This window comes from Macaca fascicularis, chromosome 10 (genome assembly GCF_037993035.2).
Source record: "Macaca fascicularis isolate 582-1 chromosome 10, T2T-MFA8v1.1".
NCBI classification, from domain to species: domain Eukaryota; kingdom Metazoa; phylum Chordata; class Mammalia; order Primates; family Cercopithecidae; genus Macaca; species Macaca fascicularis.
Genome location: NC_088384.1, coordinates 66,977,710 through 66,999,335, shown reverse-complemented (window position 1 = coordinate 66,999,335; position 21,626 = coordinate 66,977,710). Strand labels below are relative to the sequence as shown.

Genomic DNA, 21,626 nt, shown 5'->3' with positions numbered 1-21,626 from the left:
CTCTCTTCCTCCTGTTCTGGCCAGGAAGACACACCTGCTTGCCTTCCACTATGACTGAAAGTTTCCTGAGGCCTCCCTAGACATGCTTCCTGTACAGCCTGTGCAACTGTGAGCCAATTCAACCTCTTTTCTTTATAAATTGCCCAGTTTCAGGTCTTTCTTTATAGCAGTGCAAGAATGGACTAATCCAATTACCATCCATCAAGTAAGAACCAATGGGATAGGACTATCAGTGCTCATAAATGAAGGAGAAATGGTATGACTAGAATATCATCATTTTCCAGAAACCCCTAGAGAATCATGGACATGGGTATGGAGCATCAGTGGCTGCTGACACAGAAAAGGAGACAGGCAGACCGTATGCACTCCTTGGTGGGAAAACACACCACCTGTGAAAAACAAGCCAAACTGAACCTGAGTCTGACCAGGACTGTTGATCTACCACCAATATGTAGAAAAGAGAGGATAAATGAACGTGTGAAACATATAAAGCACAGAGATGCAGTATATTAAATTCAGAGTGGGAAGCTATGTAACAAACAGCCTGATTCCCTCAACAAATAAACTGCAAGAAATAAAACTTGCAGTGGCGGGGGGCGGGGCCTATGAATTGGAATAGATTTTAAAAACATATCAACCTATTTGGATCCTGATTCAGATAAGCTGTAAAACAAAAATCTATGCAATTTATGAGGTGATTGGAAATTTGAAACCTGGAGAGTTAATGATAAGGAATTATGATTAATTTTTTTAGCTGTAAAGATGGTATTTCAGATATATATGTATATATTTAAAAACGGAACCATTATCTTTTAGAGATACATACTGAAATGTCTGGAGACTTGCTTCAAAATAACCCAGGAGGGAGAATGGTAGAAGGAACTAGAGATGACCCAAGACTGCCCATGAGCTGATAACTGTTTTAATTGGGTAATGGATGAGGGGAGTTCATTTTAGGTATATTTCAAACTTAAACATAATTTAAAATTCTCATAATAGGGAGTTATTTTTGAGAAGCAACCGAAGTTGTAAACTAAGAAGGAGTAAGGCAGGGGCTGTGGCACTGAGGGGCAGTGCAGAGCAGTCCCAGCTGCCAAGAGGACAGCCAGGTGGGCCAGAGAGGAGAGGAGGGAGGGGTCCTGGGCACAATTAATTACTTGGATTATTTGATATATTTACATGGAAAATAATTTTGAAGGGTGCTTTACAGAGCTGCTGGAACATTTTGAAAAAAAATTGTACTAGATACATTGAAAACTAAGAAAAATAGGGCAGTTATTAATTGCAAGAAAAGGTAAAAGTTATACGAGAAAAGCCTGTGATTAATATTTGCATTGTTAAAATAATGTAATCACAGAATTCAAATTTAACCAAAAAACTGTGATACAAACTATTTGGGAAATTGGGAGAGAGAGAAGTGAGGGTTTGTGTTTAAAAAGGTAAAACTTCTTTTATCATAGCAAGGTGTTAATGCCAAAAGTTAATAAATGAGAAGGGTCTGGTGATTCTCTTCAAAATAACCCAGGAGGGAGAAGAGTAGGAGGAGCTAGCAATGACATGACATGGGCTGTGAGTCATTAACTGTTGAAACTGGGTGATAGGCGATAATAGCTTATATAAGTAATCATATTTATATCAACAATCATTGAAAAAGTATCTGATAATCTCTGAATTACTTAACACTCTGGTTGCAAGAAACAGAAATCAACCAACGCTATAGATTTAAGGTAAAAAGGAAAATCTATTGTGAAGATTCATGGTTGTATCTAACAGGACAAAGGGCAGAGATAAGACTGGGTTTGGGGAAGGAACCACAGCAGGACAGACAAGGCAGGGAGAGGAGAGACCATGCAGTGGCTGCTTCTTTCTCTTGCAGACTGACTTCCTCTGCTTTCCCCCACAGCTCCCATGTTTACGTTACAAGCCCCAAAACCCATAGAAATTATCCAGATGCACCTTGGTCCCAACTCCAGTTTCCTTGGAGAGTGATTGATAGGTATGGCTTGGTGGGACAGTTTCAAACTATGACTGCAAACCATTTGGCCCTGCTCCCAGAAAGAGTGTCAGGTGTATGTCCCCTGCCCTTGAACCTAGGCAAGCTTATGACTGCTTACTTTTACCAAGAGTTTGGCAGAATGAGACCATGTGACTTCTGGGACTGGCTTGTAGAAGTCCATGCAGCGTCCAACTTTTTTGCTAGAATATTCCCTCTGAATTTCCTGGCCTGACATGTAAGAAGTCTAACCATCCTCAGACCGCCATGCTGTGAGGAAGCCCAAGCCACGTGGACAGGCCATACAGGACACTCTAGCAAAGTGTCCCCGCTGAGCCAAGCCTTCAAGTCATCCCAACCCAGGTGCCAGATATGTGAGTGAAGAAGCTTCCAGATGGTTTCAGCCCCAGTCATCTGAGTGGCTCCCAGTCACTCATTGTTCCATCTGATACCCCTGTCATCATGGAGCAGAGCCAAGTGATCGTGAGCATAATAAAATGGCTGTTGCTCTATGCTATTGAGTTTTGGAGTGGTTGTTGCACATTATTCCATAACTGAAATGCTTGGATCAAATTACGTTCCCTGTTCCCTGGCATGAAGTCCCAGCATGACTGCTGGGGGCCTACTCCCATAAAGAGAGAGGGATGGCAGGGGGTTGAGCAGATTCCAACAAACGAGGCTCAGCAAACAACCTCAAGGCCTCCACTCCATTTCCTAGCCTGATTTCACAGCAGCCTGTTGCCTACCTGGGTGCAGGAAAGAAGGTATGGACTGAGAACTCTTGACCTCCTGTATCTAAGCCCTCTTCTCAATTCTTGTTCTCCCACATAGTAAGGCAGTGCAAAAGAGGAAAGAGGGAAGTGGTATATATTTGCCATGGTAAATGGAATCATTAACTCCCTTCCCTTCCCGCCCCATGGTGGTCTTCCAGCAGAAACAGTTGCCGAGAAATGGGAACTACCTTCAGAGTTCTGGCATCTTCCTTCTGTGGCCTCTCGAGAACAGAGGAGATCATTAGAGGGTCCTTGTGTTGCCTAGCAACCTGTGAATGCTGTTTGCTATCATGTTATTAATATGATAGGAAAGTGTTTCATAGAAGACATTCATCTTGCATTAATGAAAATCAGATTTACTAATATGACACAAAATCTGTTCTTCCTTGTGACTTTCTATACTTAAGTAGCTTATTTATTGAATTAGACTGTGAGTGGTTTCCAGGCTTGAGACTGTTAAAGTTATCGTAATAATAACTTTGTTTTCAATAATGTCAGATGGCCCTTCATGATGAGATTATGCAGCTCTGACTTTGTGATCACTGTTCTTAGACAAAGTGCTGCTGCCCTGGGGCCTAGCCCCATACCTGTGAACTAACTCGACTTCAACTTCTTCCTGCCGAAGCCTCAGCTAGGCAAGGATTCTGGTTTGAGCCAGTATACTTTTAAAGAGGGCCCCATGGAATAAATGGAGCTCATTCAGCATAGGCGTGAAAGGAACTGCAGAAGTTATTCAGCCTTCGTCTTCGATTTTTCTAAAAAAGGACAACAAACAACCCTAAATTTTCAGGAGCTCAAAAGAGAGTAAGAAATACACACAGTCCCCTACCTTCAAACACAATTTGTTCCTAAAAACAAGTATGGAATTCAAATGCCCAGAAAGCAAATAATAGACCCATCTCTTAAAAAAGAGAATTCTCTTCCCAAAGAGTTAATATATGATTGCTCAGAATGTTCTTTATTAGTTTTAGCAAGTGAAAGTCTCAGTTCAACAGATAGACAGAAGTTGAAGAGTATCGATGGCTAAGATGTAAACAGACAAGTTGTATTAATAACGAATGGAATGCACAGAGCCAGTATCCAAAAGCCGAGGGCTGCATCTAAAGGCCCCTAGAAAGAAGCCATATAAAAATCTAAACTGCAGAGCTAAATTTCTAGAGATTTTTAAAAATAAAGACTTGTTTTCTATTTTTAAAAGTAGTACATGATCATTGCGGAGCCCAATACGGGGGATCTGGGCGGCAGGGTATGAAAGAGAGAATTGCAAAGAAACCAGTTACCCGGAAGCAATCACTCAGAGGTGAACATTGTTAATTTTTTGGTGTATGTCCTTTCAAATTTTTCTCTAAATATAAAATGTATACATAAACAATATTTCACATGCTGATTTGCAGCTTGCTATTTTAGCTTCTCAGCATATTCTGAACATGTTCCCGTTTCTTGAGATTCTATTTTAATGGCATTATTTTTTAACAACTGGATAGAGTTCTACCATACCAGCGTGCCTTACTTAATTAACTGGGTTGCTCTTAACTTTTTGTTTTCATAATTAACCCTGCAATAAACCTTCTTGATGATATATCTTTTTGGCATATCCTTGATTATTTCCATTAAAGTTGTTTTAATATTCTCAATTCTTACGCATTCAATGTATTTTTGTTGAACATCAGTGTGCCGCGTACTTGAAACACAGCCATTGAGACGTGCTCTCTTCCTTCACAGAGCTTAAAATTAAGTAGGAAAGATAGAAAATTGTACATGGCAGTTAAAAAAAAAGAAATTACCACCACCCAACTGAGCTTTTCTCCCTCCTCTCAGTCCCACTCCTCTGGCCAACACTGACTGCAGTCTTAGTTTGTGAATATGTGTTTCTCAAATGGGATTATACTGTACATGTTTTCTTCTAGTTTTTTCACTTAAGAATATGTATAAATATAAAGTTCTTTCCATGTCAGTACACATCGTTCTCACTCTTTTTAATGGCTTTTTTATCTTTCGTGGAATAGCTAAATCCCAATTTGCTTAATGATTTTTCTACTAAGGTTATTTTCAATTTTGTCCTGGCATTGTATGTAATGTTTCCACTGAACATATATCTCTGTGTGCGTGAATGGGATGTCCGGATCAGTGGGTATATACATTTAAATTTTGATCAAGATATTATTTTTAATTATCTTCAAAAAAAGTTATTCCCACTAGCAGGATAGAAGAGGGCTTGTTTCTCCCCATCCTCATGAACACTGGATGTATTTCATGTTTTATTGTCTATCTGCAAGACGAAGAAAGAGTAAAAAGTGTATCTCTCATTGTACTTTCAATTTGCATTTCTTTCAGTGTCCTTTGAATCTTTTCATAGGTTTATTAGTCATTTGTATTTATTCTTCTGTGAATTACGTGTTATTCTTTGCCCATTTTAATTAGTTTGCCTGTTTCTTTTTTATTTATCAGAATTTATTCTTTTTAAAGACTAGTAATCCTTATTATGTACATTGCAAATATTTTACAGCCTGTTTTTAAAACAAATAGATATTTTTAGGGCAGTTCTAGGTTTACAGAAGAAAATGATCAGAAAATAAAGAGTTCCTTTAAGGCCAGGAGTTTGAGACCAGCCTGGGCAACATAGCAAGACCTCCTCTCTGTAAGAAGAAAGTACAGAGCTCCCATGTACCCTCCTCCACCCCCAGCCACTTACACAGTTTCTACTATTATTTACATCTTTAGTGTGGTACATTTGATAGAACTGATGAAACAATATTGATACATTATTATTAACTAAAGTTCATAGTTTACATTAGGGTTCATTCTTGATGTTGGACATTCTGTTAATCTTGACAAATGTATACTGACATGTACCCACCATTACAATGTGAAACAGAATGGCTTCCCACTGGAAATCCTCTGTGCTATGCCTGCTGGTGCCTTCCTCCTGCCTCCCCTACAAGCTTCTTTTTAATTACTGTCTCCATAGTTTTACCATTTCCCAGAATATCATATGTTGGAATCATACAGTATGTAGTCCTTTTGGACTGGCTTTTTTCACTTAGTAATATGCTTTTAAGGTTCCTCCATGTCTTTTTGGCACTGAATAATATTCCATTGTCTGGATGTACCACAGTTTATTTATCTGTTCACCTACTAAAATATATGTTGGTGGTTCCAAGTTTTGGCAATTATGAATAAAACTGCTATAACATGTACAAGTTTTTGTGTGGACATAAGTTTTCAACTCTTTTGGGACTCTACCAAGGAACACAATTTGGGATGATGTGGTAAGAGTGTTTAGTTTTTGTAAGAACCCACCAAACTGTCTGCCAAAGTAGCTATACCATTTTGCATTTTCACCAGCAATGAATGAGAGTTTCTGTTGTTCCACATCCATGTCAGCATTTAGTGTTGTTAATGTTTTAGATTTTAGCCATACCCATCATTGTTTTTAATTTGAAATTCCCTAGTGACTTACCATATTGACCAATTTGGGATCAATGCATTTAAAATGTATATATATTTTTAACGGGTCTCACTATGTTGTCCATGCTGGTCTCAAACTCCTGGGCTCAAGCCATCCTCCTGTGTGGCTAGGATTACAGGATCATTCTGTCATGCCCAGCTCAAATGCTTGCTTGCTATCTCTATGTCTTCTTTGGTGACGTGTCCAGCTCCTTTGCTCATTTTTAAATTGGGATGTTTGTTTTCCTACTGTTGAGTTTTAAGAGCTCTTTGTGTATTTTGTTTACTGTTCTTTTATTGGATATGTGTTCTGCAAAGATTTTCTCCCAATTTGTGGCTTGTCTTTTTATTCACTTTTATCATTTGTTTTTGATATTTTTTTATATAAAGGTTTGAATTTTTACATAATCAAAACTTCTCTAACAAGAATAACAAAATTATTCTTTTTGAATTCTGTCTCCTACTTAGGAAAATTTCTCCACCTGGAAATTGTAAAATATGCTCCTATTTTCTATCACTTTCATAGCTTTGTTTTACATTGACATCTTTAATTCATCTGGAAAACTATGTGTGTGCTTGTGTGCAGTGGAATACAAGAATTTAATTTTACTTTTCCAAATGTAGAGATAATTTTCCCAACAACTCTTTCTAAGTAATTCATGTTTTTTCCTACGTAATTGAAATACTACCATTATCGTACACTGAGCCAAAATCTTTTCTACAGATAGTTCAGTTTCTGAATTTACTACCCTGTTTCTTTGCTCCATTTTGTCTGTTTCTGTACTCTTCCATGCTGTTGTAGTGATGGAGACATTATAAGTTGACTTGATATCTTTAATGTGTAGACTTCTAGCTATTCTTATACTTTTCTGAATGTATTATCATGTCCAACTTTATAAAAATTATTTTTAGAATTTTAACTGAGTCTGAATTGAAGTTACAGGTTAATTTGGGGTACATTTATACAATGGAATATTACCATTCAGGTCTTTTTAAATTTTCTTCCGTGAACTCTGATAGGTTTTTTTTCATAGAGCTTGCACATTTATATTCAGGTTTATTTTAGTATTTTTTATAGTTTTGTTGCTGCTGTAGATGGAATCTTGTTGTTTCATTACATTTTCTGATTTTTAAAAAATATTGGTAGTTGGGAAAGATGTTGGTTTTGTATGTTGCTCTTGTGTTGAAGTCTCTTTTTGTTTAAGCATATTTTATTAGATTATCTTGGAATTTCTTTGACAGATGATTATCAGTTGCAGTAACAGCACCTTTTTTTTCTTCTCCAATACTTCTACTTTCTATTTATTTTTCTTATTTTATTGAATTGCCTATAATTACATGTACAATATTAAATAGTAGTGGAGATAGTGCCCACCCTTGTCCTCTTCTTGCCTTTTATGGGAAAGAGACAATGAACAAGTAATTTTTTAAAGAGAAACTAAATCAGGGACTTTGAAGGCCAGTGCATATTTCATGAATTAGGGTCAGGGAACATTAATGTACCTTCTTATTATCTTTCTTCTCTCAGAAAAATTAAACTGAAATGTCTCTAAAAAACATAAATGTAACTCACATTATGTAATGTTTCCAAAATGGCTGGCATGAACTCTCATTTTGATTTTAAGAGACTCTCTTTGGGCTAAAGTCACATGTTTGGACTGTCATATCTTTGGACTGCCATTACCTTCAGCCTTGGGTAAGAGAAACATTATTTTAGTTATGTTTATGTTACGACATAATCAAGACCTTCCCCAAGAGGAAGTGGAGCTATCTGCCCAATCCTAGAGAAGGTAATTTCCTGGGAAAAAAGAAATGCACTCCAGCCTGGGCAACAGAGCAAGATCCTGTCTCAAAAAAAAAAAAAAGGTAGAAGAAACAGGAGGCATTTGAAGTCCCTCAAAGTCCCTATCGCAGGATTTCTTACAAATCTTTCTTCCCAGTAGATCATATCTATGAGTAACATGAATTGCCGGGTGGTCACTCATAATGATGTCAGCGCTTATCTGCCCCCAGTGAGCACCCACAGTCTTGGGCGTCAACACCCCTTGCTTTCAGGCACTGCCCTTCTCTCCAGTCAGAATCCATGCTGAAGCCCCAGCTGTGGTCATGCAGGCCGGTTTCAGTGCTGCTTCGCTTTGATAAGTAACTAACTATAGGATGTTTGAGGAATAAAGAAGCCCAGCGTGTCTGTAGCAGAGGGAGAGAAGGTTCGAAGAGCTGGATCATGTAGATCCTGTAAGTGGAGGTTTGGACTTGGGATCCTTGTTTCGAAGCATGAAGGGCAGCAATATGCCAATTCATGTTTTAAACATTCCCCATAGCTGCTGTATGGGGAATGGAGCTGTAAGGGAACCACAGCCATATCCCAGGTGAGAGATGGTAGTTTGGATGGTCAGATTTCAGATGTATTTTAGAGGCAGTGTGTGCAAGACTTGCTTCTAAGCTCTGGTATTTTCAGCTGCTTACTTGACTCTCAAACTTAACAAGGCCAAACTCCTAGAAGAAGACAGAGAGGAAAAGCTCCTTGACATTGGCCTTGGCCTTGACTTTTGTGATATGAAACCAAAAGCACAAGCAACAAAAGCAGAAATAAGCAAGTGGGTCTGCATCGAACAAAAAGCTTCTGCACAACAAAGGAAACAATTTCAAAAAAAAAAAAAAGGCAACCTATGAAATGAGAGGAAGTATTTGCAAACCATATTTCTAATGGGGGTTAATATCCAAAATATATAATGAACTCATATAACTCAATAGAAAAAATAAATAAATAACCCAATTAAAAATGGGCCAAAGACCCAAATAGACAATTTTTCAAAGAAGACATATAGATGGCTGGGAAGTACATGAAAAGGTGTCAGACATGACTACTTAACGGGGAAATGCAAATCAAAATCGGAATGAGATGTCACCTCATACCCAATAGGATGGCTGTTCTCTGAAATATAGGCGCTAACAAGCGTTGTCAGGGTGTGGAGGTTGGGCACCAGCCCAAATCCTGTCTCAAGATCCTCTCAGCTCCTTCTTATCAAGACATCCCTTGGGACCTTGCTCTTCCTACTGCAGTCAGCTGAATAAACCTGACTTTGTTTACATGCCAGGTTCCTGGTGATTTTTGGCTGGTAGGAATCAACCTTTTGATCCCTCTCCTGTGTTCCTTGTCACTTCTTCTGCTGACACTTTACTCAAGTGTCTCCCACTGCTCCCCTGATCCCACCCCCCTCAGGAAATACTGAGATTTCCCTGGGATTGCCATCAACTGTCTTATCATCTCTTCCTTGAACCAAACCTGTCTCTTGGGGCTCTTGTCCAGCTCCGTCTGTGCTAGGGTCAGTCTGGCCAACTGGACATTCCCACTTTGGACTTCTACAGGCAGGCACTTCTGTCTCTACTTCACTTTTAAAAAGAATGGACTCATTCCTTGCCATTTGCCCCTGTTCACTTCTCTGTCCTGTGCTCCTGCTTTCCTGCGCCTCTGAGCCAGGACCTGGGAATATCCGCAGACCTTTTCCCCTCACTTGCTTCCCCCTCACCTCCTAAATGTGTCTCCAGTCATCTGCTGCCATTGCAGCTGCATTTAGCAGGGCCCCTTTGCTTCCGGCCATACCCTGTCCAGTGTAGCCTCAACACGGCTTCCAGCGCACCTGTTCTGAAACATAAATAGGATGTCCACAGCACTCACTTGTGTAAAGCCTTCCCATGGCTTTCCATCACATGGGAGATAAAGTCCAAGCCCCATACACAAGCATTTAGAGTCTGGCCCCGCCCACTGCCCCCCACCTTGCGTCTGACTGGACGCTAGAGCAGTCAAACTACCTGTCGTTCCCAGCAGGCCCTGCCTGCTTTGTGCCTCCACGCTTTCCCGGGCCTGAAATACCCCTGGCAAACACCGACTCCTTCTCCAGTGCTTCAGTAGATCCTCCCCGTGCCTCCGTGCACAGCGCCTGTGAGTGATGGCAGAGCTCCTGCCTGCTGTAGTGCAGCCATCCCCCAGTATTGTACAGTAGTGTGGTTCTCTTTACATGTCTGTCGTCTCTTGCTGTCTGAGCACCTCTGGATGCTGGGCGCACTGCACGTTCATCCTTGCATTTGAAATGATGCTCACAGGAGGCATTCAACAAACTCACTTTCTTCACCTTTCTATCTAGACCAGTGATGTCCAGTGGAAATGTAACAGGAGCCACATACAAAATTTTACCCTTTTTAGTGGTCACATGAAAAACATAAAAAGAAACAGAGAAAATTAATGTCATAATCTGTTTAACCCAGTATATCCAAAACTTTTGTCATTTCAACACTTAGTCAATACAAAAACAGTAATAAGCTATTTTCCATTTTTGTTGCATTCTCTTCAAAATTCAGTGTATATTTTATACAGGAGGGACATCTCAATTCAGGCTAGCCACTTTTGTTGTTTGTTTTGTGACAGGGTCTCACTCTGTCACCCAGACTGGAGTGCATGGTGCGATCTCAGCTCACTGCAACCTCTGCCTCCCGGGCTCCAGTGATCCGCCCACCTCAGTCTCCTGGGTAGCTGGGATTACAGGCGTGTGACACCCCACTCAGCTAATTTTTGTATTTTTTTGTAGAGACAGGGTTTCGCCATGTTGCCCAGGCTGGTCTCGAACTCCTGACCTTAATGATCCGCCTGCCTCGGTCACCCAGAGTGCTGGTATTAACAGGTGTGAGCCACCGCACCCGGCCCAGACTAGCCACATTTTACGTGCTCAGAAGCCACTGGCGGCTCATGGCTCCTGGACCAGACCATGGGGGCTTCAGCAGGTACAGCTGTGGGCCTCTGTTTTCCTACCTGTAGAACAAGAAGGTCACCAAAATCTGTCATCTCTCATCCCTCCCAGCTCCAAAAAAAATGGGACTCTGATACCTTGTGAGGAATTCAAGAGAACGCCCTGTCTCAGAGCGAGGTGTCCTTCACCAGCTGGTGAGCTGGATCCCGGCAGTTTTGTTAACTGTGATCACTTGGTTAGAACGCAGGCTGCAGGGTTTTCCCCTGGAAAGGTACTACTTTGAGACGATTTATACACGTATTCTTACCTTCATAACTAATTAGTGATACTTTGAGACTATATAAATACCTTATGTCTCATAACTTTCTCCACTAATTTTAGACTCCATGGACAATTCTTGGCTGAAATAACTATTACTGCACTGTTTACCAAATGGTGATTTTTCTATTTCCACAATTCTTATATATTTATTACTTAGCATCCTACTGTAAGGAAGAATTGTCCCTTCTCCTCCATTTATTTACTCATTCATTCATTTTTATCGGTGTGGACTTATGGATTCCTGTACTATTCTGTGGGTTGTAATCCATTACCCTCATTACTGTGTTTTGGTGAGATATGAACTAGGAATATGTTAGTTAAATTTTCATGCTTGATTTTTGGAAACCACAACCCTGAAATCCTAAGAGTGACCAAAAAAAAAAAAAGAAAAGAAAAAAAGCGAAGTAACAGTTTGTAGTTTCTTATTCTCTATGTAAAAGCTTTAGGGAAAAAAAGGAACACATTAATTAGAAAAGCCTATTTTCTGAAAGAGAATTATTTTTAACATGTATTCATTAATTATTTTTAAAATTATTTTAAACACATTTCAAACATGGTGTGTCTGTTCTGTCCTGGTCAATGATATTTCTACTAAGCACTTCTTCAGAATTTAAAGAGCCATTACTTTAACCAAAGGAATAATAAGGGAGTGAAATATCTTGCTCTGTGGGATTTTCTAGTTCTTGCAGCCTCAGCCTCACAAAAGGTCATTCCTCCTGGCTCCTTTGTCCCCCTGACTCATGGGGGTTTATATGTGCACATACACACCTTTTTTTTTTTCTTTTCCTACAGAAAATAGATAGGAAATGGGCATGACTGTGAGTGAGGCTGAGTGGCCGCCGCCTGGCCTAATGCTGGCCTGGGCTCTCTGCAGCCTAATTAAAGGAAAATGGTTGTGCTCTCTATGAAGAGAGAAGCAGAATGAGAGCAGACAGGCACAGGAAGGGAAGCTGAAGCACTAAGAGCTTCCCCTTTTCTGCAGAATTAAATGCTAACCTTGCCTCATACTATTAGTGCTGAACTTATATAACAAATCAATGTAAATAGCTGGCCAACTTCCAGGGCACTAGATTTATTGTGCAAATTCAATTAGTGCAGCCCCTAAGAAACCAGCAATGTGCAAATAAATACTGTAGATGGAATAAAAGGGAAGAGGTGGAGCATTAAGTCTCAGTCCTGTACCCTGACAGCAGACACTGCTGTAAGGCACTGCCAAACCCAGCTTCCCACCATGGCAAAGTGTGTGAATGACCCACGGCTATGCTTTCAGGGTAAACTTAAATAGAAACAAAATTCTTAAGTGTATAAACATGATGCTATTTCTACAAGAAAACTGTTTTGCTCTGGCAAGTAAGACCAAAAGTCAGACAGGTCAGAAGAAAATTCAGTCTGCTTGGGCTTTAGAATGCCTGGGCCTTAATTCCGGGGCCACTTCTCCCATCTGCCATCTGAATGTGTTCAGTGAACAACTGGTTTAACTGTTTTGATTTACTTGGCTCACCCAACATAGTAAGCAGGCAAAACAGCAAAGAAATAACTCCATTTGGACAGTTTGTATTTAATTTTCATCAATTCAGACACAAAAAAAGTAAGGCCTCAGTTTAACAATTTCCATGCAATTTTTATTGGTTTCCACAGAATTCTTTTTTAAATTAAAAAAGGTCTCACTCTGCTGCCCAGGCTTAAGTTCTGTGGCATGAACATATCTCACTACAGCCTCAAACTCCTGGGCTCAAGTGATCCTCCTGCCTCTGCCTCCCAAATAGCTAGGACTACAGGCATGTACCACCACGCCCAGCTAATTTTTATTTTTTAATTTTTGTAGAGACAAGGGTCTCACTATGTTGCCCAGACTGATCTCAAGCTCCTGTCCTCAATCCTCCCACTTCAGCTTCCCACAGCACTGGGATTACAGGCATGAGCCACCGTACCTGGCCTATTTCCGCATAATTCTTCAGTGAAAGACAAAACTTCATGAAGGCTAGTTACGATGTCCTCTTACCTTTACTGCTGTATAAAATGGCAGGCAAATTAGTTTATGCAGTACTTTTGAATGGAGGAAAAGCATTCCCTGAGGAGAAAAACTGCAGTTATGCCAAAGAAAGACTTTCTTTGAATTAAGCAGCAAACAAAAAAGTATTTTCGTATTTTAGTTTCTGATTCACACCAGAAAGGATTTGAGGCAGCCTACACAAATACATGCAATAGGATGATTAAGAACAATAACAGTAATAATTATTGATATGGAGCCTCTCCCCTGTGCCAGGCATAATGCCAAATCTTTTACCTGGAGTGTCTCCTTGAATTCTGATAGTAACTCTTGCAATGAAGGGCCATCATTATCCCCATTTTACAGCTAAGAAGACTGAGGCTGAGAGAAACTAAAGCTAACTAGCTCTAGATTGCACAAGCTGACAAGCAGCAGAGCTGGGGTAAAAAGAAAAAGGACAGTAAATGGGAAACTGAGGCCGGGTCAGCAACACGAATCTGAGTTGAGATGGAGAGACCACCAACGCAAGCATCAGTCTTTGTTTAGTCAACTTGCATCCTGAGAATGGATCACCAACTCAGCCCACACGTGTGGCTTCCCACTCCTTAGAGATCAGAGCAAGGAGAGAAGTGTTAGCACTGGCTAGATTCGTAATTCATGAATTAATATATTCCATCTTCTAAGCTGTTCCTGGGCTGAGTATCTGGGATTCAGAAAAACAAATGGACAGCAGATAGATCCTTCAGGTAATTCTTCAACTTTCTGAAAACTAAGACTCTGGGTGCAAGGGTGGCAGGGAATTTCTGGTCCTGTCCGGAGCAAATGTGACCTGATGAAGGCACAGAAGGTCAGATTCCATGTTCTTATAGACACCAAAGGACCTAAAGGAAAACTTGTGCTTGCAAGAGAGCACAGCCTCCTTCCCTCAGCAGGGGAGGTCGTGGGGCCTGTGGGCTAGTCAGGATTTCCCTCTGAGACAGCTCTGGGTGTTCAGCTCACAGACAACACACATCATGCCGGTCCCAGTGGCCTCCAGCAGAGGCAAACCATGCATTTGGAGCAGAGAAAGCCTTGCAAAGCAGTGCCTCCCAGCACCAGTGCTGCCAGGCAAGGGAGCCCAGGGTGTGGGAGGCACCCAGTGTTAAGCAATGTTAGCTTCTTCTTTTTTTTTTTTTTTAAATTAAACAAACAAAGTCTTGCTCTGTCGCCCAGGCTAGAGAGCAGTGGCATAATCTCAGCTCACTGCAACCTCTGCCTCCCGGATTCAAGCAATTCTCCTGCCTCAGCCTCCCAAGTAGCTAGGACTTCAGGCATGCACCACCACGCCCTGCTAATTTTTATATTTTTTGTAGAGACGGGGTTTCGCCATGTTGGCCAGGCTGGTCTTGAACTCCTGACCTCCAGTGATCTGCCTGCCTCGGTCTCCCAAAGTGCTGGCATTACAGGCATAAGCCGCTGCATGTGGCCGCAATGTTAGCTTCTGAATTCCCAGGTAAACCAGGATCTTTGGCAAAACACTGCTCTGTAGCATTAAGAAAGAGGATTTTTACAAGCCAGTCAGAAAACAGCTGATTTCTGCTGAAGATTAGAATTTCAGTCTTAGTGCCAATGAATTGTAAGCCATTTTTCTGTAGAGCAGGAAACATCTGAGGCCAGCTCTGCGTTGTGACAAGGAAACCACAGCCAAATTATATTTCGAGGCTGCTGAATTTTCTGTTGTATAGATCAGAGCGTGTGACAATTACAACTGGCCATCAAATAACTAGTTGGTTTTGCTTTCAAAATCATTAATCTTACCTTTCTAGATCTGCCTCAAAGCAATCAAAAAATTGACTGGATACAGATTCTTGCAAACTCAGGCTGAACCCAAGGAACTCTTCAGTCAGATTTCCATTTCGGTCTTCAGGATTTTTTGTTGCAGGGCATCAGGGTTGTGTCTGCTCGTGTCATGGGGTCTCACTTCCAAGCAAACCCAGGAATAACTAGAAATACTTGTTCCTATTCTTATTTTTGAAAATTGTACTGAAATGCCTGCATTTACATTCTTTCATGAGTAGAATAAATGGTCATAACCCTACCTGACAGTGTGAATGCAAATTGTGCCTGTTCTCTGCGGTTAAGCCAGGTCGGGCCAGACGGGAACATGTAGGACTCTGAGGACACCGGGACTTTCCCACTGGCTTGGAGGTAGAAGTCGCCTGTGGAAAATATTCTGTGGATTTTTTTTCCCCAGAGTGTTCAGTTTTGGAGTAGTTGGAGTCTAGAGTGAGAAACATGTTCTAGTTCTGTAAACTTCAACCAAAAACATCTCCCAATTTTCATAAATTTAAGAAAAGATTTTTGTTAAAAATAGAGGCTGTAGAGTCTTTGGGGTATCACAGCTGATAAAACATCCATTCTCTCCCCTTCAGGAACAGAATTCTGATTTATAGGGAAGTACATCATATCTAAAATAAATGACTGGTTCTCAGCCTCCCATGCAACCAAGAAAGTCATATGACCAACCATTGGCCAATAAGATATAAATGGAAGTGCTTTGTGAAACTTCCAGGAACTCTCCTTAGAAGAAAGGAGATGAGTCCTTTTTTTCCCATACTTCATCCCAGAACCATGTGATGGCTGGAGCTCAGCAGCCATTTTGAATCATGAGGCCAAGGCCCCTGTGAATGTACTGTGCTCTGATGTCCATGGAACCACCCTGGCAGCCCTAAACTCCCCATCTAGACCTTCTTTACATGAAAAAATACACTTCTGCCTTTTGAAAGTCACAGTTACTTTGAAACTTTCTGTAATTTCAATCATATCTCATCCTAGCTAATGTAGGGGATGCTTGGGAAACTGGGGTGATTAAGAGAGTTGCTAGAGAGACTCAGGAAAAAGCATAAGGAAATGGGATTTGGTTGCACAGTTGTTCAGAGCATGGGTCACACAGAACTATGGGTAGGACCTAGTTCAGCCACTTATTAACTCTGTGACCTTGGGCAACTCATTTAAGCTCTCTGAATCTATGTCTTCATCTGTAAAATGGGCCAACATGTCCCACTTTCTAGGATTAGAATTAGGATGAAATGAGATAATGCACAGAAATTGCGTGTAACAGAGTCTGTGGGTTTGCATCCCCAGATGAATCTAAGTGTGTCTCCAGCATGAAGCTGTAATAGAACAGGATGCCTCCCAGGGTGTAGTAAGCACCCACCAGGTGCTTACTACCAGCAGGATAGCTCAGGCAGCACAGCCACATCTTACTAATGATGGATTCGTTCTGGCAGGAATTAGAATAAAACATAACAAGCACGTCAAACCTGTGATTTCATAGATATCATTACTTAGGACAAGACAAAAGTAATTATTTCAGGTTTTTTTTAAAGACAAATCAATGTAAAGAAAATTTTGGGCCAGGCCTGGTGGCTCATGCCTGTAATCCTAGCTACTTGGGAGGATTACTTGAGGCTAGGAGTTTGAGACCAACCTGGGCAACATGGCAAAGCCCGTTTCTAAAAGAAACCAAATAGAAAATTAGCCGGGTGTGATGGTGTGCACCTATAGTCCCAGCTGTTTGAGAGGCTGAGGCGGGAGGATCACTTAAGCCCAGGAGTTTGAGGCTGCAGTGAACTATGATTGTGCCACTGTATTCCAGCCTGGGTGACAAAGTAAAACGGTGTCTCTAAACAAAAATTTTTAAAGAAAATTTGGAAGTATTCAGTAATGTAGTGACACAGAAAACGATTGATTCCCAAGTGATTGAAGTTTGGCAAACACTAGCCCAAGAGGTAGCCTAGGGATAAAGCTGCTGAGAGGACAAAGAAGACAAAGAGCTCAAGAAGGCCACAGTGCCAGGCCTCGCCAAGCCCACTCCAGCCTCCACCTCCCCAGCGTGCACCCCTCTGCAGCCCTGCCATGCCAGGCCATCATAAGCAGCTCTGACATTCCCCACCCCCACCTACCATGTGCGCTCTGATATTCCCCACCCCCACCCACCATGTGTGCATTTCTGGGGGCAGGGGCTTTCTCTCACCGTGGTACCCTCAGTGCCCGTCACATGTTTGACACAGGCGTGAGGGCCATATTCTATTCATGGCAAAGAATTGAACCCTAGGTCTTCTCCTTCCCTGCCATTTTGCAACCGTTAATGTCAGAAGCTCTGAACACACCTGGGACAGAGAAGAGTCTACATGGAAGCACAGGGAAGGAAGGGATGTTCACTGAAGGGTGGAGTGATGCAGCAGAGGAAGAGGACCAGAGGAAAGCAGCCACTGGAAATAAGGAAACAGGGTTTAGGAAGGCCTCACTAGACCTGTTAGGATGGATGGATGGATGGATGGATGGATGGATGGATGGATGGATGGATGGATAGATGGGTGGGCAGATAAATGGATGGATAGATAGATGGGTGGATGGATAAATGGATGGATGGATGGATGGATAGATGGATAGATGGGTGGACAGATAAATGGATGGATAGATAGATGGGTAGGTGGATGGATGGATGGATGGATGGATGGATGGATGGATGGATGGATAGAAGAGAAAAGAAAGCTAGGACATATTTCTAGTGTTCTTAGCAGACATCCCACCATGGAAGAGGTCATGGGGCAAAGGGGCTTTAGGAAACATGTTCACAATCCTGCCTCCCTCTCACCCAGACCTCTTGCCAGGCTTGGCACACCCAGATGCCTGCTGTGACCCATGGAGAGGAGCAATTTTGGCCAGGCTGGTGGGAAAGCAAGGACGAACCATGGAGGGCATCCTCGGCAACTGAGCTGATGGCTGCCACACAAAAACGAGGACACAGCATTGCCTAATCTGACTCATCAAAGAAAGGCCTAAAACTCAAATTCCAAATGTTATTCAGGCCAAAGTAGATGCATCTGTATATCATACCTGGCCTTGGGTATCTGTTTGCTACCATGATATTTATCACTGCCTACCTTCTGTGTATTGAATGGAGACATGACACAGGCTGCTTCATAGAGAGGCAAGCCCCACTAGCTACGCTCTATCCTCTCGTATCACAAGACTGAGACTCATGGCTGAGCTTGACGTTCAGGCAGGCATCTTAGAAGGAGAACAGTCTGCCCTCCGCCGTGCTGGAAAGGACATGTACAAGCGAGAGCATCATTCTCTAAGGAAACCCGCAGGTCTCCCTGGTGGCAGCTGCCTGCCCGGAAAAAAGCGACTCCTGACTTTCCAGCAGCCCTCTCTGCAGGCATGAGTGGCAGCTTGGGGAGCCTGTGAACAGCTCTAAAAGCAGAAACTTTTTTTTTTTCATGCCAAGAGAAAATTAGAATGCTTTTTATTAAAAAAAAAATCTTGGAAAAAGTGATGTGTTTCTTCCCTGCCACCCGCCTCCTCTTTGCCACCTGGTGCGTAGTTCAGTGCGCCCTGCCACGCCATGCCAGTGCTGGAAAAGGCACACCTGCAGTCACAGCACTCCTTTCCTGCTGGCCAGGAAGGCCTTGGCCTTGGAGTTGAGATCCCGGCCTTTAAAGGACACCTTTACCACTTCTCTTTCCCCGTAGATGTGCTGGACTTTTTCCTACAACTTCTCCCAGTGTGTCGTGTTGATCGGCTTTCCTCGGCCTTCAGCGTGTCCGATGGCCAAGCCGGCCTTCACATCCCCACTCCATTTATGAGTCTGTCGATGGAACTGCCTGGATGAGCGGGCGAGGATGACCTCTGGAGACATTTAGTCAATTGCTTAACGATCGGACTATATCGACCAGAAATGGTTAATTCAGTTCCGCAAGTCAAAATCTCCCAGGGCTTCTTGGAAAAGGGTATTATTTGCAGAAGTGATGGGGAATGTAAGTCCTCCCAAATAAACCAGGCTGGCCATTGGCAGCGTGAACAGAGACAGTAAGGTCTTCTATTTCAGTCTTCAAAAGGCGGAACTTTTTTCTCACAGCTGCGCAAAAATGATTTTTGTGGCATTGACACCCAAATGCACACAGCCCCTTAAAAAGCACGTTGGGGCCATGTGCATACCTGGCCCCCTCTCCCAAAGATTTCTAGACGGCAGGCTGTGTGGGGTACTTCATCGCTCCTAGTAGTCTTCCCCTTTTGAATATAAATTGGGGAAAAAAAGTTAATAGTTTTTGTTTTTAAAATTCACAATATTCATGGAAATACAAATTTCCCGAAAGCTCATCACGAATGCTGATGGCACCATAGTACCTGGCGGAAACCTGGCCCTAAGCTTCGCCAGGATCCAAGACGCTTCTCTCCTTCCTATGGATACAGAAGGAGCCTAAAGTGTAGAAATCGTTCAACCTGGGGGAGGTCTAGAACCTTTATTTTTATTTTTTTGGAGACGGGGTCTCACTCTGTCACCTAGGCTGGAGTGCAGTAGGCTGGAGAGCACAGCTCACTGCAGCCTCAAACTCCTGGGCTCAAGTGATCCTCCAATCTCAGCCTCCCTAGTAGCTGGGACCACAGGCATGTGTCACCACATCTGGCTAATTTTTTAAATTTTTTTATTTTTTGTAGAGATGGGGGTCTCACTATGCTGTCCAGGCTGGTCTTGAACTCCTGGCCTCAAGTGATCCTCCCACCTTGGCCTCCCAAAGTGCTGGGATTGCAGGCATGACACATCATACCTGGTTCCTAAAACTTTTCTTAAAGCAGAATTTCCTCCTAACATTCTTGTATCAAAAGGAAACCACCTTCATTTGACTCAACATTATGATCAACTGTAAAATAGGTTTGGTTAAATTCAGAGCTTTTCCCATTTGAATGATAAAAGCTGCCATGCTACTGCTGTAGGATGATTTTAGGAAGCCCACAGGATCCCAGACACCCTCACCCCTCTTGGCCACCCTCACCTGGGAGCCTGTAGCTGGTGCTAAAGTTGTCCTTGGATATGGGAAAGCAGCCGGGCCTGAGCCCTGCCCTCACCATGCAGGTCTCTGCCAGGAGCTTGGGCCCCAAGGCCTATCCCTGGGCCAGCCACCGTGGGCACCCGGAGCGCACAGCCTCAAGTCGCAAATCCATTCCCTTTAGAGTTGCTGGCAAGTGTGATGTGTGGTGGTGTGTGGTTGGGAGAACACCACTCTATTTCTGAAATAAAACCTGGACACTAGGATTTTTTTTAATGTTTTACAAAAATTGTTACATAGCCCCCATTTTCTCTAATACAATTCAAGTTCCTCCAAAATTAATTTGCCAGGGGTTCAGAGGGAGGGAAGGAGAGAGGGTGAGTAGGCAGAGCATAGACGGCTTTTTAGGCCAGTGACGCTATTCTGTATGACAAGGCTGTGGGAACCCGGGTGTTTAGATGGAGGGCCAGAGCTCGTGACAGGCCACAGTGGGCTCCCAAGGGAAGTGGGACTTCACAGAACTCCCTCTCTGAAGCAGACGATGACGGGTCCCCAGCAGGCAGCACAGAGGGCAGAGTAGTAAAGGCGCTGGGTGGGGAGCATGGCCCGAGAGCACCTGGGTTGTTGGAACAGGTGGCACTGGAAGTGAGGAAAGCAGTGGCAGTTCCGCCACCAGACAGAGGCAGCCGTAGACCCCCAAAACCAAGGGGGTGGGAGCTCTGATGGTGCCACAGAAACAAACGAGGGATTTCAGCTGCTGAGGAAAGACGGTGTGTTAACAGCTGGATGAACATATCACCTGAACAGCTACGCGGGCGAGTCATCAGGAACTGATGCCGTCTTCCAGTCCAGCAAGTGGGTGCAGGGCAAGGCCTTATACCGCCGAGTGCCAGGTTGTCCCTAACACAGACTCTCGGCGTTGTGTCTGTCCTCTAGTGCCCCCGTGGCCTCTGGGACACTTTACCACCATCCCTAAGAACTTTTTGTCTTGGAAAACAGAAGGTGCCCATCCACGTGGGGACACCAGGTTTTTCCTTCCCCTGTGCACACACACAACATCTATAAACAGTAATAAGGACAGCTAGCTCACATCCAGAGGAGAGCAAAGCCCAGCTGAGCGACATGGCTTTGACCCTGAAGCAGTTAAGTTCCCTGTTCCAAGACACTTAAAGTAAGAGTTAAAATACCAATAAGAGTTCTTGGTTATTCCAAAAATGCATCAAATTTTCCAATTAAATAAAGGATAATCTTATTATTCTCCATATAAGAAAGCATTTCAACTTTCAGTGAAAAGTTAGCAAATCTGAACACCAAAAAATACAGCTCTCCTACAAGAGATTCAATTCAGCATCGATGCGACCGTGCGAACAGCATGTTGCAGCAGCAACGCAGCCTGTTTCTCTGGCCATTATTAATCCAGAAACCTTAATGATGAACAACATTTGTGTTATTGTCTACCCAAATTTAATTTATTTATGCAGCAGTTAATCTTGCAATCTGTTTTTCTCAAACGAGGGCAGATAATGGAGACACCGTTCTTTA

At 42.6% G+C, this 21,626-nt stretch overlaps 1 protein-coding gene and 1 long non-coding RNA gene across 4 annotated transcripts in view; one reads left to right on the top strand and one right to left on the bottom strand.

Annotated features, from left to right (window-relative positions):
* The window catches only part of CFAP61 (cilia and flagella associated protein 61), a 293,282-nt gene that overhangs the window by 254,780 nt on the left and 16,876 nt on the right, over positions 1-21,626 (top strand). The window lies entirely within an intron of this gene.
* Positions 7,509-17,526, bottom strand: LOC141407888 (uncharacterized). Its single transcript, XR_012419097.1, has 4 exons — positions 17,421-17,526; positions 10,027-10,409; positions 9,744-9,859; positions 7,509-8,709 (listed from the first exon to the last, which is right to left on the bottom strand). It is a non-coding gene; the product is annotated as an uncharacterized lncRNA (long non-coding RNA).